This window comes from Cebus imitator, unplaced genomic scaffold, assembly GCF_001604975.1.
Source record: "Cebus imitator isolate Cc_AM_T3 unplaced genomic scaffold, Cebus_imitator-1.0 Scaffold19, whole genome shotgun sequence".
NCBI classification, from domain to species: Eukaryota; Metazoa; Chordata; class Mammalia; order Primates; family Cebidae; genus Cebus; species Cebus imitator.
This window is the reverse complement of record NW_016107334.1, coordinates 1,604,177-1,621,972: the sequence shown is the minus strand read 5'-3', so window position 1 is coordinate 1,621,972 and position 17,796 is coordinate 1,604,177. Positions and strand designations below refer to the sequence as shown.

The 17,796-nt window shown below is 46.9% G+C and overlaps 1 protein-coding gene across 4 annotated transcripts in view; it reads right to left on the bottom strand.

The window, feature by feature from the left end:
• The window catches only part of SV2B (synaptic vesicle glycoprotein 2B), a 195,549-nt gene extending 179,546 nt beyond the window's left edge, over positions 1 to 16,003 (bottom strand). For 2 of the 4 annotated variants that reach the window (XM_017517891.2, XM_017517901.2), the window contains exon 1: positions 15,659 to 16,003. The gene's annotated coding sequence lies outside the window, so the exon portion shown is untranslated. Of the gene's footprint in view, positions 1 to 15,222; positions 15,386 to 15,658 lie in introns of those variants that run through there. The other 2 variants (XM_017517908.2, XM_017517913.2) reach the window with 1 other exon arrangement.
• Positions 16,004 to 17,796: the final 1,793 nt, after the last annotated feature.

Below are 17,796 nucleotides of genomic sequence, written 5' to 3'. Positions count from 1 at the left end.
TGTCTAGCATCATGCTGAGCACTATATTATCTCCTTTAATTCATTCTTCTTAACAAGTGTTTGAGATAGAACACCAGTTAATATTATCCTTGTTTTGCAGGTTAGGAAACTGAGGCACAGAACATTTCCGCACAATTAGTAAGTGAAAGAGATGAGCTTCAATCCCAGCCATCTAATTCCAGACCCATACTCTTGCCACTGTGGAACAAAAAGCAGGAGACAAAGATGTGGCTCTGTCCTCTTCTAAGTCTATATTTCGGCACAAACCTCAGGCTCAAAGCCATGGTGGCCACTGATATTGTTTGGCTGTGTCCCCACCCAAATCTCATCTTGAATTGTAGCTCCTATAATCCCCACGTGTTATGGGAGGGACGTGGTAGGAGGCAACTGAATCATGGGGCCAGGTTTTCCCGTGCTGTTCTTATGATAGTGAATAAGTCTCATGAAGTCTGAAGGTTTTATAAAGGACAGTTCTCCTGCACATGCTTTCTTGCCTGCTGCCATGTACGACATGCCTTTGCTCTTCCTTCACCTTCCACCATGATCCTGAGGCCTCCTCAGCCATGTGGAACTGTGAATCCATCAAACATCTTTTGCTTTATAAATTATCCAGTCTCAGGTATTTCTTCATAGTATCAGAACAGACTAATACAGCCATTTATGAGTTCCCTATCAGTACAAGCCTGACCAGATCCCAAGGGCTGAGGCAATTTTTCTAGCTCTGTCAGTGCGTGCAAAGAGGATAAGACATGCTTCCCTTCCAGAATGCATGACCCTTCTCTGAACTTTGAGGAGGGAAAGACCCACAGGGAATTCTAACCAGGAACAATCCTGTCATTGTGAAGTGCAGTCACACGACGTTCTGCAAAGGATGCAAAGCACACCTCACTCTCCGCCTATTTTTATTCTCTCCAAGCAAATATCTGGGGCTCCTGAAAGTTATTACACAATTGCCAGCTGCTGGAATTATACAAATAACTTGATAATAGCAAAGCAATATGCTGACCGGTGTTCAAACACCACCACACAACAACAAAGCAGCCAGGGGTGCCAGCCCTCATTCACAGCCTGCAAACAGAAGCAGCACGAATGAAAGCCACCCACTTCCTCCTGGTTGTAGGAGAACAGAGTAGCAGGCAGTTTGATCCCAAGATGAATTTTTCACTCTTCAACTTCCAAGATGTTCTATGCACATGGAAAATGCAAAGTCGCATTCTTTAGCAAAATGTTCTTCATCAATGTGATTCCACAATGCACCCCTTTCTTTAATCCAAGTTAGGACTTCTGATGAGCAACAGTTGGGCTTAAAGGTCTTCAAGCTATAAGCAAGCTAGCAATTCTGAAGTATATAATAAAATATTATATATGTATATTTATGTGTGCATATGTGTGCACATGTACTCTATTAAGATATATATGAAACGAAGCTTCTTTACAAATTTCTACACTATATGCCCTGAGGGCAGAGATCACATCTTCCTTACCTACAAGTAACTCTAATCCCTAGCACAATGAGAAGTCAATAAACATTTGCTGAATAAATAAATAAATGTAAAAGGGATTTAAGGGAGAATGATATCTTTGAATTTTGCACAGTTTAATTCTTAAAATGCAAGACTAGGGCAAGCAAGGGGATGGTTATAAAAATTTGAACCCCTTAGAAAAAGATAAGGAAGGCCAGGGGCAGTGGCACACACCTGTAATCCCAGCACTTTGATAGGCCAAGGCGGGTGGATCACCTGGGTTCAGGAGTTGGAGACCAGACTGGGCAACATGGCAAGACCCTGTGTCTACTAAAAATACAACAAAATAGCCAGGCATGGTGATGGGCCCCTGTGATCCCAGCTACTCAGGAGTCTGAGATGGGAGAATTGTCTGAGCCTGAGAGCCAAGATCACACTGCTGCACTCCAACCTGAGTGACAGAGCAAGATTCTGTATCAAAAAGAAAAGAAAAGAAAGGGGAGATAGAGAAATAGCCCACTTTCAAAGTCGTCAACACTCACCAACGAAGGTAACACTTTGCGATCTTTGTTTAAGCAAGAGAAGCCAGCTCAGTGTGTGTGGCGGACGTCTGTGGGTTTTGCCTGCTCAGCACCCATGTACCCTTCTTTCAGGAAACACTCTCCAACTTTCCCTTAAGGAACTCCCCTTTCCTCACTACATGCCCTCTTGGAGTCAGTGCCGGTGCCCTCAGGAATGGGCAGGTCACCCCAGCTGGGCTTGGCTTTTGATAGAGTGGGAGCTTCCCCAGAACACAATGTGGAATTTTTATCAATACATGAGCACTCCCAGAGACCTGTTCTCCGGCCCTTTCAGCTAGGGCCCTTTTCCTGAAGCCTTCCCTGGAGGCTAGCACAGAGCACAGAGAACTCTAAGCTGGAAAGAGAGGTTCTCATCGTAAAGCTGCTGCAAGAAATCAGTTACCTCCCCTCTTAGGCCTCAGTCTCTTCCTCCATAGGATTAAGGGGCTGGGATGAAATAACCACAGAGGAACCTTGTGTGTTGAGTCGATAAAAACCAACCCCTTGGGTCCCGAGGGCCCAGCAACACAAAGCTCACATTGTCAGGGCCAGTGAAGCCTGGAGTTTAAAGCAGTTAATCCCTTGGCTGGATGACTCAGACAAAGAGGATTAACCTCAGATGAGAGAGTTATCATCCAAATATAGAGCGATCCCAAGCACACACGTTAGAGACAGGATGTTTCCTCATCTTCTCATGTAAATTCTTGTTCTCTCACCCTTCTGGTAAACTCAGAGATTAACCCTCCCAGCACCTCAAGGTTAAGGTGTTCAGACCCTCTCCATGTTCTTCTAACACCTTTCTCAGTTCTCCAATCCGGGATACCTTGCTTCTCCTTTTTAATACACAGGTTTCTTTAAGGCACTCTAAGTTTGGGAAATAACTAACCATTGAGCACCTACTGTGTGCCAGCAACTGTGTTAGACACTGGAGCTACAGTGGTAGACAAGAGCACACAGTCCAGCTCTCATGGAGTCTACAGTTCAGTGCAAACGCACCTACAGCGCGCAAGCACTGAAAAACGTGATCGTCAGTGCCTCAACAACCCCAGAAAATAGACCTTATTGTGACTACTTTAAAGGTCAGGAGATTGAGGCTCTACGAAGTTAAACTTGCCTGAGGCTATGTAACCTGTATCAGACACAGACTCTTGGTTTAGAAATGATATGGGATTCTACAAGATATTCCCAGTATTTTGTAGGAGTCAGAAACAATGGGAGAAGAAAAGGCAATATACATTGGCCTTTTCAGAAGTCTATACTCCCGAAATAATCATCACAGGAAAAAAACTGGATGTTTACCCCAGTAGTTTTGTATATTAAAGAGCACCCAGGCTACTGGCAACCCAAGAGCCCAGCCATAACTTTTAATCTTTATGTTATCAAGACACATGCCTCTGGGTCCTCTGCAATGCCTTCTCCTAAGCTTATGAGAAATTGCTCATTGAAATTTCAGTTTCTGTGTGGGTGAAAGTCAGCTAAACTACTGCAACAAACAAACTCCATAATGTCAGTAGCTTAAATAAACTCATTGGCAGAATTTATTTCTCACACTTGAGATAACCTCACACAGGGGCAGCCAATAGATGAAAAAGAGCCGGGAAGAGCACACCTTTCTCACTGCATCCACGACAGTTACGTGGCCACACCCTCTTGCAAGGGAAACCTGGAGATGTTGCTTATGTGCCCAGGAGGAGGAGGAAATGGAGCCAGCTGGTCTTTGCCAAAGTCTCCCAAACTGCATACTTAATATGATTACGTCTGGGCTGAGCATAGTGATTCACACTGTAATCCCAGTGTTTTGGGAGGCCAAGGTGAGAGGACCACAACAGGCCAGGAATTCAGGACTAGTCTGGGCAAAATAGTGAGACCCCACCTCTCCAAAAAAAAATTTTTTGGCCGGGCACAGTGGCTCATGCCTGCAATCCCAGCACTTTGGGAGGCCTGGGCGGGCGGATCACGACGTCAAGAGATCGAGACCATCCTGGCCAACATGGTGAAACCCCGTCTCTACTAAAAATACAAAAAAATTAGCTGGGCATGGTGGCGCATGCCTGTAGTCCCAGCTACTCGGGAGGTGGAGGCAGAAGAATTGCCTGAACCTGGGAGGCGGAGATTGTAGTGAGCCAAGGTGGCTCCACTGCACTCCAGCCTGATGCCTGGTGATGGAGTAAGACTGTCTCAAAAAAAAAATTTTTTTTAATTTAATAAAAATTAGCGCAGGCATGGTGGTGTTCGCCTTTTCATCCCAGCTACTCAAGAGACTGGGGTGGAAGGATCTCTTAAGCCCAGGAGTTCGAGGCTGAGGTGAACCATGACGGCACCGCTGCAATCCAGCCCAGGGTGGCAGAGCAAGACCCTGTCTCTAAAAGAAAAAAAATTGAATTCAAAATGCCACATACATGGCGGGGATTATAAGTAGGTTTTTCTTTTCTTTGCCCCATTTTCTAGATGGTCTGTATTTTGGATGCATGCCTTTAATGCATCCAAAATGATGAGGAAAAAGAGAAAGGGGAGAAATCCCCTAATTAGTGAGTCTTTGAGGAGTTGTGGGTAGAACCATGTAATCCAGGTAACTACCCAAGAAATACAGGCAAATCCTGCTTCCCTGATATCCTTGTTTTTCTCTTGTCTTTTTCAAACAGAACTTTCCATGCCATTTGTTTTGAGTAATGATGACCTAAAAACTTTTTATCTCTTAAATGCTTTCCATGCTCTCTGGGATCTTTCTGTGCCTCGGAGCATCTCCAAGACATCAATCACAGTTTCCAAGACCACTTCTCTATTTGGATGGATATCTGTGACCAAGACCAACTCAAACTGGTGATCCGTTTAATTCACATCCAGCCACACATTGTGGCTGAAGCACAGGATGGCGGCGATCTCACTACCTTCTTCCTCCTTGGCACACCTGACAACATTTAAACCCACAAGAGATTCTATTGGGCATCATGCTACTTCTCACAAACTTCTTCCCATCCCCCTTCTCCCTATCCCCACCCAACCCAACCCTCATCCTACCCAACCCTCTCCCCACCTCCAGCCAATACCCACCTCAGACCCTGTGTTTTGGACACAGCAGATGACATAGTCTGGATGTGTGTCCCCGCCCAAATCTCATGTTGAAATGTAATCCGCAGTGTTGGAGGTGGGACCTGGTGGAAGGTGGCAGGATCAAGGGAGTGGATTTCTCATGAATGGTTTGGCACCATCCCCTTGGTGCTGTCCTCGCAATAGTGGGTGAGTTTTCATGACATCTAATCACTTAAAAGTATGTGGCACCTCCCCCTCTCTCTTTTGCTCCTGTTTCTGCCATGTGACGTGCCTGCTATCTCTTTGCCTTCTGCCATAATTGGAAGCTTCCTGAGGCCTCTCCAGATACCACCATGCTTCCTATACAGCCTGCAGAACCATGAGCCAATTAAACCTCTTTTCTTAGAAATTACCCAATCTCAGGTATTTCTTTAGAGCAATAAAAGAACAACGAACCAATACACCAAATACCCTGTTGTCCCAAAATCAACCATGCATTTTCAGGAGTATATGCTTCTCCTGAAATCATTCCCTATCCTCCCCACAACAGCCCATCCTTTGAGGCTCATCAGCCAATATCCCCACCCTGTCCCATGGCTTTGCCTGGCCCTCCATCTTCTCTCCTCCTGCAGCAATAGCCACTGCTCCAGCCTCACGTTCCCACATTCTCTCAGTGTGTACCTCCCCATCTTGTATTCTCATTATTCATTAACGAGCTCCCCTAGAGCAGAGCCCTAAGCAGATGGGCTCTGGCGCTCTTTGCCCTGCACCATCTCAAAGAACCACAAGAAGGTGAGAGTTTGCTCAAGAATCCAAGAACTGACTGGGAGGCCAAGCCAGTCAGTAGCAGCCTTGCTTGTCCAAAGGAAATGGGCTGAAAGTAACAAGACATCAGCCTGGGAGTGACACAGATGAAGCTGAGAAAGACGACAGGACTAGCCTGGCCTCCAGCAGCCCTCTGTAGTGTCCCAAGATGCTGCAGGCTGGGCCACTGAGGAAGCAGGCAGCCACCGCTCCTGTGATATGAGGCTGGGAGCCCAGCACAGCTTTTCTGCCACGGATGCGGCCAGCACCACCAAAAATAAATAAATAAATAAATAAACAATTATCCATCATGGGAAGTAGGAGAAGTTGGCTCAGCTCCCCACCCTGTTTTCATACACCCTTTCTCATTGACTTCATCGTCCCATTTGAGTTTCTCTTCTTTGCTTTAAGTTCCAAGCTACTGCCCTTACGTTGCTACTCTATAGCTTTCCTTTCCTTAAAGCTTCATGTTTACGCCTTGCTTTAAAAAACAAAAATTAAAGTAGCTGCATTTAATTCACAGACAGTTAAGCCAGCATGCGTGTGATGTGTTCATCACTCGACATAGTGCTAGGGGTGGAACTGAATTCCTTGAGCCTTCCAGGGTCAAGGGCAGAGGCTCCTGACATTGCCATGACCTCTCCAGCCGCATCTCCCAGGCCCAGCACTCTGCCTGGAGCAGGCCACCCCACAGGGCCTCTTCCTCTCCAGCTGAGACTCCCACGTGCCAGCTGGGCTCCATTCCTCAGTGCCATCTGCCACACCCCAGAGCAGGCAAGAGGCCACGGTCAGATTCTGTGCATGACAAAACAGAGACGGCAGGCAACACGGAAGCCGCCCTCACTGGGCCTGGGTCCTGGGAGCTGGGCAGGGAAAATCCCAGAGGACTGAGCATTCAGAGGAGGCTGCTGAGGGGCCTAACCAGGCTCTCACCTGCTTGGGAGGACAGCTGTGCCATATCAGAGGGTTTCTAAGCATAACAATGTAGGGGACCTGCACCCTGTTTTCCTGTTCTCTCTTGACCTCTCACACGAATATAACATTGCTACAACCCCAACCTGAGTTTTTAATCTTCTCTCCATCATTAACTTACTGTAAGACCTTAAATAAGTTATTTCCAAAGTGGATGCAGTGGTTCATGCCTGTGATCCCAACACTTTGGGAGGCCAAGCCTGGAGGATTGCTTGGGCAATCCAGCCTGAGCAATATAGTGAGACCTCGTCTCTACAAAAAAAACTTAAAAATTAGCCAAGCATGCTGGTACACACCTATAGTCCCAGCTACTCAGGAAGCTGAGGTGAGAGGATTGCTTGACCCCAGGAGGCAGAGGTTGCAGTGAGACAAGATTGCACCACTACGCTCAGACTGTGCGACAGAGCAAGAACATGTATCAATAAAACTTTTAAAATTATTTTCTTCTTTGAATAATGAGTTTGGATTCCCTGCTTTCTAAGGTCCCTTCAAGCTCTGAAGCTGTAAGATCCTACAGTTCAATTAAGGCCTGCATTGCCTTGAGCATATTCTGGACCTGAAAAGGAACCTGCCCGTGAAATATTCATTAAAATAAATCATGCTCACTCAGGAGTGATGATGGACAGCTCATTTATCCATTAACGTGTTCTGTTCCTTCTCCTTAGCACTGTTCATTTGCAGGTTTCTCTCATGAAATGACCATGAAATTAGAATTGTAAATCACATCTATCACACCTAGGTGAGTCTGGGGAGCCTAGTGCTCCCACTCGCACACATAACATCTGAGGTTGACATAAGACGTACTTAATGGCACCAAGCTCCCAATTTGAATGGTCAACTTCCAAATACACACATCCATGACTCAGCAATCAACTTTTGGATGCAGATATCTGTGATTCAAGAAGGTCCCAGAGGTCTGACAAAGTTACCTTATCTTGCATCTAGGCAGAGTTGGCAAGAAAAAAATGAGATTATGCATCCATTTTTCCAAGGGTATTTTTGTCTGTAATTTCTTTTCTCTGAGCCTCAGATTCCTCATCTGTACAATGGGTACAGAAGGAAGGATGTGTTCTATCTGCCTCCTAAAGAAGTTCAGTTCTGAGGGGCTAGACAGTCATCCATTAGGAGAGAATTTTCAATTGCCTTTTGTGGAAAGAAAATTAATGCTATTCTCTCCCCTGCCAATGGATACAGAATCAAGCTCAAACAACTGAAGGGAACAGGAGGTGAGTGGAGCAGAAGTGTGTGTAGAAAACAGGAAGACTTGATAGGAACACAGGCTTCTGTGTGGGAGCTGAAGCAGGGAACCCATGGTGTGGGTCTTTGCTGCTAAGTCAGGACAGACTGTTGCATTACCTGTAATCAAAGATCAGGACAGCAAGGGCATTTGGCTTTGCTGATGATCTAACTTGGGGCTTGGAGGGAAAGCTGAGTATATGGCTCTTGATCTACAGAGTCATAATGGCAGGCAAGTGTCAGAATGGCAGGCAAGGCATGAGGGTGGTGGAGAGAGGGTAACATTAGCTGCTGAGTACCTACCAAAGACTTAACTCATCACTGCCAGTTACACGCTGATCTCCTGCTCAGGCCGGGAGGAGCAACCAGAAGAGCCACAGCGAACAGAGAAACCACAGCGGCATTTATTCACCAAGTGTCTAATGAATACATATTGCATGCCTACTATGTGCCTGGAACAGGAAGAACAGCAGACTTTCCCAGAAGAAGACCATGCAGTGAATTTGGGAGCCACAAAGACATCAGATAGGAAAGCTTCGGTATTTATATACTACACATGACTCCACAATGTTCATCATGGAATTTCAACAAACTATGCGACATTGCAGAACTGAACTAAGGGGACTGGCTTATTGCAGAGAAAGGAAGGTTAGTTTTCCCTTGAGGCACTTGAAATGTCTAGCCTACAAGGTTTATTATTGTCCCTTTGTCTAATTTTGAACACTGTGAGCCCCATGCAAATAATCTTCTAAATGGCACTGTGAACGTCAAATGACAGGTTCTCAATTCTCCCTTCACATAAAATCTTCAAGTCCCTCAGCTGGTCTGGTAATCCTTTAATCAAGGATTAAATCCTTTAATGAAGGGGATGCAGAGCACTTGGGTATCATTACCATCATCATCACCATCATCACCACATCATCATCGTGACCTTACAACTGAGGAAACCAAGGCTCAAGGAAATTAAATAATGTGCTCAAGTTTACACTGCTACAAAGTAAGGAAGCTTCGGCTGGGCATGGTGACTCATGCGTGTAATCCCATCCCTTTGGGGGGCTAAGGCGGAGGAATCACTTGAGTTCAGGAGTTCAAGACCAGCTTGGGCAGCATAGTAAGATCCTGTCTCAAAAAAATAAAATAAAAATTAACCAGGCATAGTGGTGCATGCCTGTAGTCTCAGTTACTTTGGAGGCTGGGATGTGAGGATCTCTTAGGCCCAGGAGGTCAAGGCTGCAGTGAGCTATGTTCACGCCACTGCACTCCAGCCTGGCCGACAGTGAGACCCTGCCCCCCAAAAAAAAAAAAATATATATATATATATATATATAGAAAGTAATGAAGCTTGAGTGAAAACCAACTCTGTCTGATGCTAAAACCCACTGCTCCATCCTATGCCCCATACAGTCAAGCCTAGCAACCACGTGTAAAAATGAAAGGCAGTTTGTGTCTCTTTCTCACACTGCCCTCTGGGATTTGGTTCTCTTTCTCCACCACTGGCAAGTGTTTTCTCTCTCTCTCTCTCTCTCTCACACACACACACACACACACATACATACACACACAAAACCACTTTCAATGGCAGTATTTGCTTTTTCTTGTTTCATTCCCTTCACCAACATAATTGCAAAAATATATATATATATGTAGAATCAGCCACACCACCAGGAGAAAATGGACAGCACCCACAGCCTGAGGCTGAAGTCATTCCAGCTCTCCCCGCTTCCTATGAAGGCTATTGCCTATTTCTTCCTTTTATAAACAGGAACACATTGTGCAAGCTACTGTAGATGTGGGGTTTCTCAAGCAAGCTGGTGACGCTTGGCATAAACTGATTTAAATAAATTTCTCCCCTTTCAAGATTCTTCTTTTCTTCTGCCTCATCTTAAATTAAGAGCAGTACAATAATAACTCAAGAACATCACACCCCTGAATTTCAGCCACCTCCCTCTAAAGGATCTTTTCTCATTTTTTGAAAATATGAGCTATTTTTTGGTTTCCACTTGTTCCTCTTACTTGTCACCACACATTGCTTTCTGTACGATATAAGCAATTGGAGCCTTCACATTTAAAGTCTCTTTTTAGTCCATGAGATCCACGATAAGCTTCCCATGAGACCTTGTAAAGAAGGGAAATAACTTCAAGGTGTTACACTTCAAGGTCCCCCAAAGTAAAGATGTGCAGTCAACTCTAGTAATTAAGTGGTTCCATTCACTCACTCAGTACATATTCATTGAGCGTCTACTATGTGCCAGACAATATTCTGGGCACTAGCGATACAGCAGTGACTTGGCACATGGAAAGGACAAATAAATAACATGGTAATGACACTGAAACCTACGTCTCCTTCCTGAACCTATTCCCTGAACTCTAGACTCTCATATGCAACAAATTACTTAACATCTCCAATTGGATATCCACTTAAACCTCATCACCGTTTCCTCTCCGTCTCACTAAAGTGCTACTCCATCCAGCTGCTTAGGTCAAAATTCATTAAGTCATCCTTTTCTCATACCCTAAGTATCTAACTCATCCACATATCCTGCCTACCCTATGAATTGAACCACTTTTCACCATCTTTTTTTAGACAGGGTCTCAATCCATTGTCCAGGCCGGAATACAGTGGCATTATCATGACTCACTACAGCCTCGACCTCCCCATGCTCAGGTGATTCTCCCACCTCAGACTCCCAAGTAGCTGGGACTACGGGTATATGCCACCATACCTGGCTAATTTTTGTATTTTTTGTAGAGTTGATGTTTTGCCATGTTGCCCAGGCTGGTCTCAAACACCTGAGCTCAAGTGATCCACCCACCTTGACTTCCCGAAGCACTAGGATTACAACTACTATCCAGCCTGGTCCAAATCACCACCGTCTCTCACCTGGGTCATGGCAGTACCATCCTGACTACTCACCCTGTTTCCACCCTGGTCCTCCGAGAGTCTACCCTAAGCTCTAAAGCTCAAGGGATCACTGGAAAACATAAGTCAGCTAATAGTACCCTGTGCTCAAAATTCTCCAGTGGTGTCCCATCTTTCTCAAAGTAAAGGCTAAAGTCCCCACAAGGCCCTACAGGACCTCATATCATCTGGCTCCCTGCTACTTCTCTGATCTTCTCTTCTCCCATGCTCGCCCTGTCTCATTCAGTTCCTTCTCCATGAGTCGCCTTGCTGTTCCTGGAATGTGCCAGTTATCTGTTGCCTCTGGGTCTTTGCGCTTGTTCTCCCTACCTGGAAAAGTCTTTCCCCAGATAACTGTCTGGCTCACTCCTTCACTTCTTCCATGTCAGCCTGGCCACCTTATATAAAATACCCACACCTCGCTTCACCCTATCTTCCCACTCCAACACAACCAGGCACCCCCATCTTCCTTTCCCTGTTCAGCATTCCTTAATCACCTGATATAAAACATATATTTATTTACTTACATATTATTTGTTTCCCTCAACTAGAATGAATACTTCATGAGATGGGTCTGCTACCTGTGACATGCCTGGCTCCTAGAGACCACTCAATAAATATTTATTTAGTGAATGAATAATCATCTAAAGTTACTTACATCTGTAGATGGTCAACCACAGAAACACACACATAGAAAAGACAGTCACAGGCGCAGGTACAGGCACTGCCCATTCAAGCAGAGTCCAGAAGCAAAGGAAACCTAGCCAAGAGCACCTAAAATGTTCAGGTTCCTATGGTAGATTGATTGATTGACTGATTGATTGTAAAAATATCCCAATTCTTCCCCTCCCCGTATCTATGCTTTTTGCAATGTGACTATGTAGCTCCTCCTATCAAGAAGTGGAGTCGCTTTTCCTAACTTTTCACTCTGGGCTATCTTGTGTCTTAATTTTGTCATTAGACAAGGATAAAGTGATGGAGTGCCAGTTATAAGATTAGGCCTCAAGAGGCCATACGAGCTTCCACTTTCTCCAGGGCACCTGCAACTACCGTGTGAACATGCCGAGCTAGCCTGCTGGAGGATGAGTGACCACGTGGAGCAGAGCCAAGTCATCCAGCTGAGGCCATCCCAAAGCAGCCAGCTCTCAGACACTCCATCGGCCAACCAAAATCACATGAGCAAGCACAGCTGAAATCAAGCAAGCACAACTCAGACCTGCAGAACTACCCAGCCAACCAAGAGACGTGAGAAAGTAACAAACGACTGTTGTTTAAAGCCACTAAGGTTGTGGGTGGTTTGGTCTGTAGTCCCGTTGACAAGATTGGCCCTAAAGCATGTAACCAGTCCCTAGGATAGGCATCTAAGCTGCTTTGCTGTGAATAATGCGCTTCAGGAAATCTCCTTGTGTTTTTGCTGTTGTGACAGGGGTCTGCAGGAAGAAGACCCGCTAGCCAAGCCACGCAATGTCTCGACCATTGCAAATCAATAAACTGGCATGCAGGTGAACAAGGTCACTGTGGCGTGGTCCGGAAAGGCAGATCAGGTTTCGGAGGCAGCAATACTAAAAGCCAGACCTTGGATGGGGGAAATTCACAGAAGTAAATGTTGCCTTCTGAGGTAGACTTGGGGGACACCCAGCCAGACTCCCTGACCTTGACCCAGCCTCACCACATTCTATTTCACAGAAATTTTGACTCAGTTCTCAGGCATCCAGCCCCATTTCGCACATGGAACACACTGCAGTAGCCTTTCTGCACCAAGGACGGCTGGGTGATGAGGCTCTCAAATCCCAAAACCATATTTTCTCAAGAGGAATAAAGTTTCAAAAGGGCAGAGCAGCAAACTGATCTTTGTGTTAAGCCTATAAGATGGAGACTTTAAATAAGTCTGCCACATGATATTATGTAAATGCATTTCTTGGTACACTGAAGGTCACTATACATCCAGATGATCCCAACACTTTTCCATGATCATAGAAACTCTTCTGATTATCAAAGAAAAAAGAATAACTAGCAAGGACTGCTGGCCTGTTTGCTAAAGACGACCCTTTCTTTTAGTGTGGGGGAAAGGAAACAAAAAAATCCTAATGCTAAGATTCAAAAGAAGCACAAAAACGGTCCTTCATCCGGGTGCGAGAAAGCTGAATGTTGTGTTGCACAGTCTCCTTAATTCCTGCTGCCTTGCAAAGACTTATGCATTCTGCTGGCTGCATTTGTGTATGCTCTGAATGACCACAGGTACTTATGTCTACCAACTAACCTTCTTCTAAACACAGAGTTTAGGATTTCAGCCAATTCCTTAAACAATAACTCAGCACATACATCATAGTGACAAATAGGAATCCTAAGAGGCAATATCTCAAAGAGTTGTCATGTTGCCCCTGTGACCTCAACTCCTGCTGGCTGTCCCGGTATCTGACTCAACCGCAGCTTTGGTGGCCTTCTTCCTGGGTCTCTTGCGAACATACCTCTCTCCTGTCTCAGGGTTTTGCAGGTGCTGCCTGCAATCCCTGGCTTCCTCCCTCACTTCCCCAGATGCCTGGTCAAATGTCATTTACCAAAAAGCCTTCCCTGGCCAAGCTACATAAAAATAAATAACAAGCCCCACCCTGCCCTCTGGCAGCACTCCCCAGTCCTCTTAACCAGTTTTATTTTTCTCCATTAGAATGTCTCATCAGCTGATACACTCTATACTTATTTGTCTATTATCTTACACACACACACACACACACACACACACACACACACACATATTAATTTAAGCTCCTTGAGAGAGAGGGCTTTATTGGTTGTTTAATTCTGTATTGTCCGCACATAAGGCAGTGCCTGATACATAGTAGGAACTTCATGAATGAACTGCCGTTTCTTGAGCACCTACTCTGTGCCAGGCAAGTTATATATGATGATCGGGTAGCAATGAGTAAATATTTTAAAGTATCTTTTCTGTAATTATTATAACAATCCTATTGTTGTCTCCATTTTACAGACCAGGAAACCAGCGCTCAAAGAGGAGCGAAGTAACTTGCCGAAGACAATCACCTCGGTCTGTTTGAGCATCAAAGCTCATGCTTCTTGCAGAAAAGGCTGCTTTTCCAATAGCTTAACCATGAGGTAGGTGCATGTAACACACATCAAAGTGCGTGTAACACACATCTGGCAAATACATAATACAAGAGCTTTTCATTCTATCGTTTTTCTTCACCCACCACAGCTTTGGTCCAGGAAGGAGCATCCTTGAGGTTGGATTTTCATCTCCCAGAGAAGATTGTTAGTAACAGCTTTAGCTTTTCTTTATTCCACCCATTTAGGGATAATTAAGGTAGAGTTTTCCTTTTGAACTGGGCTGGGACAAGAACAGACAGATCGGGAACCAGGGAGAAGAAGGCAGAAGTTCATCTGCTCTGAAACTCCCTCAGAATTTTCCAGAGTCCCTGCCTTTGTGATGTGCTATTTCAAAACCTTCATAGTCCTGGAATTCAGGAAAACCATTCATTAAAAAAGGAAAAAATTAAAAGTCTGACTTGTACTGGGTGTGCTCCTCTCTGGATGTCAGCCTGTGTCTACTGGGGTCTAGTCATGTGCTGCAAATACCAGCCCAGCTGAGACTTGTAAAGCTCTGCCCACCCAGTGGTAGTGATGTCAGTGGTGTGGGAGAGTCATGTGGGTCACTCCCAGACTGAAGGACCAAGACAGCGATCCAGTCCCTGCTGAAATCCATGTCCTGCCTCGTCCATGAGGGCTTCATTTTTATACCAGTCACTGCCACTATCAATTTCCTTCTCCTCTCCGCTCCCACTGCTCTTTTCCAACACCATCATGAACTTACCACATCTCCTGAATACAAGTCCTTCTCCCTCTACCAGGTGCGAGCTTCAGGGATCCAGGACTTTGTTATCATCATCTCTACACCCCCAAGCACTAATCCCATCTCTGACAAATACTAAGTGCTCAGTAAGTATTTGCTGACTCAAGAAAGATGCAGAATGAGACTGTACCTACTGGATCGACTGGAGCAAGCAGAACAAGTCACCTCTTCTGGAAAGGGCAGGAAGCAGAAACACAGAGGAGACCAACATAGACCAGAATGACCACTGAGCCGACTACAGTGCCCACTTCTTCCCCATGCACCCGCCGAGCCCCAAAGCCACCCACATTCACCTCCCCCAAGGACTAGAAAGCCAGCAAGCATCCCCCAGCCTTCCACCCCACCCCAATGGGGCTGCTTTTATCAGAACCCAAGACACCAACGACAAGTTACCCTTAAACGGAGTAATTTGCATCTGTAATTTCCGGATAAAGGATCATATTTCATCAGCCCTGCTGAACCTTGGACAGCAGAGATTTCTCCCACTCGTCTGCCGAAGACACAGCAGTGCCTTGCTCCTCCCCGGCTAAACGCATTTGCTAGCCCATCCCTACAAAACAAGTCATGTTCTTTCCCTTGCGCTAAAGCCCGTTCATAAACAAATCCTCTCTGTGTCCCTAAGAAACGGCCCCCACGCCCACGGAGGGCGCTCAGCACATTCAGAAATACACACTCGCAAACCCCAAGAGCCACCAGGAAAACCACGTTTGCAATCACAAAATCCATCTACTAGAATGCAACTGAAACTAAACGCCGCGGCTAGGAAGCGTATGGAAACGGAGCCATAAACCCCAGCAGCCTGACATTTATAAGTTGCAAAAGTACTTACGGCGCTAATAGTTCAAACAGGGTTTAAGAACAGCCCTTGGGGAAGCCGCCTTCCAAGAAGCGCACAGCTCCGGGCAGCCGGCGAGTCCCTGCTTTGCTGCGCCGGCTTTCCCAGACTCTCCGGTCTTTTGTGCGGTTTACTCTGAACAGCCCTCCGCAGTGTCAGCAGCGTGTGCGTTTCAGCCCCCCTGCAAGCGGGATCCGCGACCTGCTGGGTAGGTGGTACCTCCGCGAGCCACGCCGTCCCCTACCTGGGTGGGAAATCCGCTGGCGGCCGCCTCCGGGTGCAGGCAGAGCAGCTCCGCGGGCAGCTCCGGCTAACGCGGCGCCGGGCGATCCGGGCGGAGGAGGCGCCGGCGGGAGTCACACCTGCATCACCGATCCCACGCCGCCTCCGCCGCCGCAGCCGCCGCCACCCGCCCCGGCGCAGCGCACAGCGCACAGCGCACAGCGCGCCCCCGCACCACCCAGCACCGGGCGGGAGGGAGGCTACTGGCCCTCAGTTCCACGGGATCAGATCCTAACCCGCCTTCTCTCCGGCCCGGGCATTAAAAGTATTCGCCGCGGCCAGCTCTGCTTCCAAATCCCCTTCTGATGGAAACTAGGTGTGAAGAGAGCTCAGAGGGTGGGAGAACCAGCGAGGCCGCAGGGGATCCGGAGGTGCAGAACCGTCGATGTGAAACAACTTCTTCCTAGAGTTTTGTGACCGGCTGGCCATGGGCGTCGTCTCGCTCTCTACACACCGCCTAGGGCGAGGGGGCGCTGCGCACTCCACATCGCAGTCCACCCACTCCGCGCTGGGAGATGCGTCAGAGGACAAGGCGCAGGTTCCCGGGAAGGGGAATCCTCTGATCACGCCGCCCCCAAAGCATATTCCAACACCCGTGCCATCCAATCACTTTGTTCTCTTTGCCACATCGGGAACAGGAAAGAGCCTACCTGGCCAGCGGGGGGAAGAGAGCCTGAAAAGGTTGATGCATCCTACTAAGCCTCCACTTCTGTCCCTCTCCTTCCAGACCGGCACCCACGCGCTCCACTGCGAGAGTTCAGCAAACTATACTGCCAGGCTCAGTACCGCAACACGTTTTTTTTTTTTTTTTTTTTTTTTTTTTTTTTTTTTTTTTTTTTTTTTTTTTTTTTTTTTTTTTTTTTTTTTTTTTTTGGGGACAGACACGTGATCTCTCATCTAGGCTGGAGTGCAGTAACAACAATCTCGGCTCACTGCAACCTCCGTCTCCCGGGTTCAAGCAATTCTCCTGCCTCAGCCCCCCAAGTAGTTGGAATTACAGGTGTGCACCAACACGCCTGGCTAATTTTTAGTATTTTAGTAGATATGGGGTTTCACGAGGTTGGCCAGGATGGTCTCGATCCGTTGACCTCGTGATCCACCCACCCCCTCCTTCCAAAGTGCTGGGATGACAGGCGTGAGCCACCGCGCCTGGCCAGCACTGAAAGACTCTTTAGAAGCCTAGGGCTCCTTCCAGGAGCAAAGAAAGGACACTAGAAATTCGGAGGCAGAATCAAGCAGCAGAACTCCGCAGGTGCCTGGCCCCCCGCTAGCATCCGAAGCTACCTTCCTTTCCCAAACGGCTGGAATGAAGGCGAGTTTGGAAGAGCCTTCCCTCTTCTCCATCAGGAACGGCTCCTCACTGTCGCCGCCTTCAGTGCCCTGAGCTCCAGCTCTCTTGCCTCTTCCTGGCTCAGGCCTCTGCCAACTTGCACCTGAACCACCCGAAACGGCTTCAACTTCTCAGGCTCCTGGAGTCATTTCTCAACATGTAAATCTGATCTTGACTCTTTCCTACTGAAAACCATGCGATGGGCTTCCCTGTGTCCTTGAAAAAGCCCAAACTTTTTTTTTTTTTGAGATGGAGTCTGGCTCTGTCACCCAGGCTGCAGTGCAATGGGGCGATCACAACCTCAAACTTCCCAGCTCAAGCAATCCTCCTGCTTCAGCCTCCGGAAAAGCCAGGACTATAGGCATGCACCACCACGCCTGGCCAATTGTTAAACTTTTTGTACAGCAAAGGTCTCACTGTGTTGCCCAGGCTGGTATCGAACTCCTGGGCTCAAGTGATCCGACTGCCTCAGCCTCCCAAGCTAGGATGCAGGCACATGCTAGAGTGCCAGCCTAACACA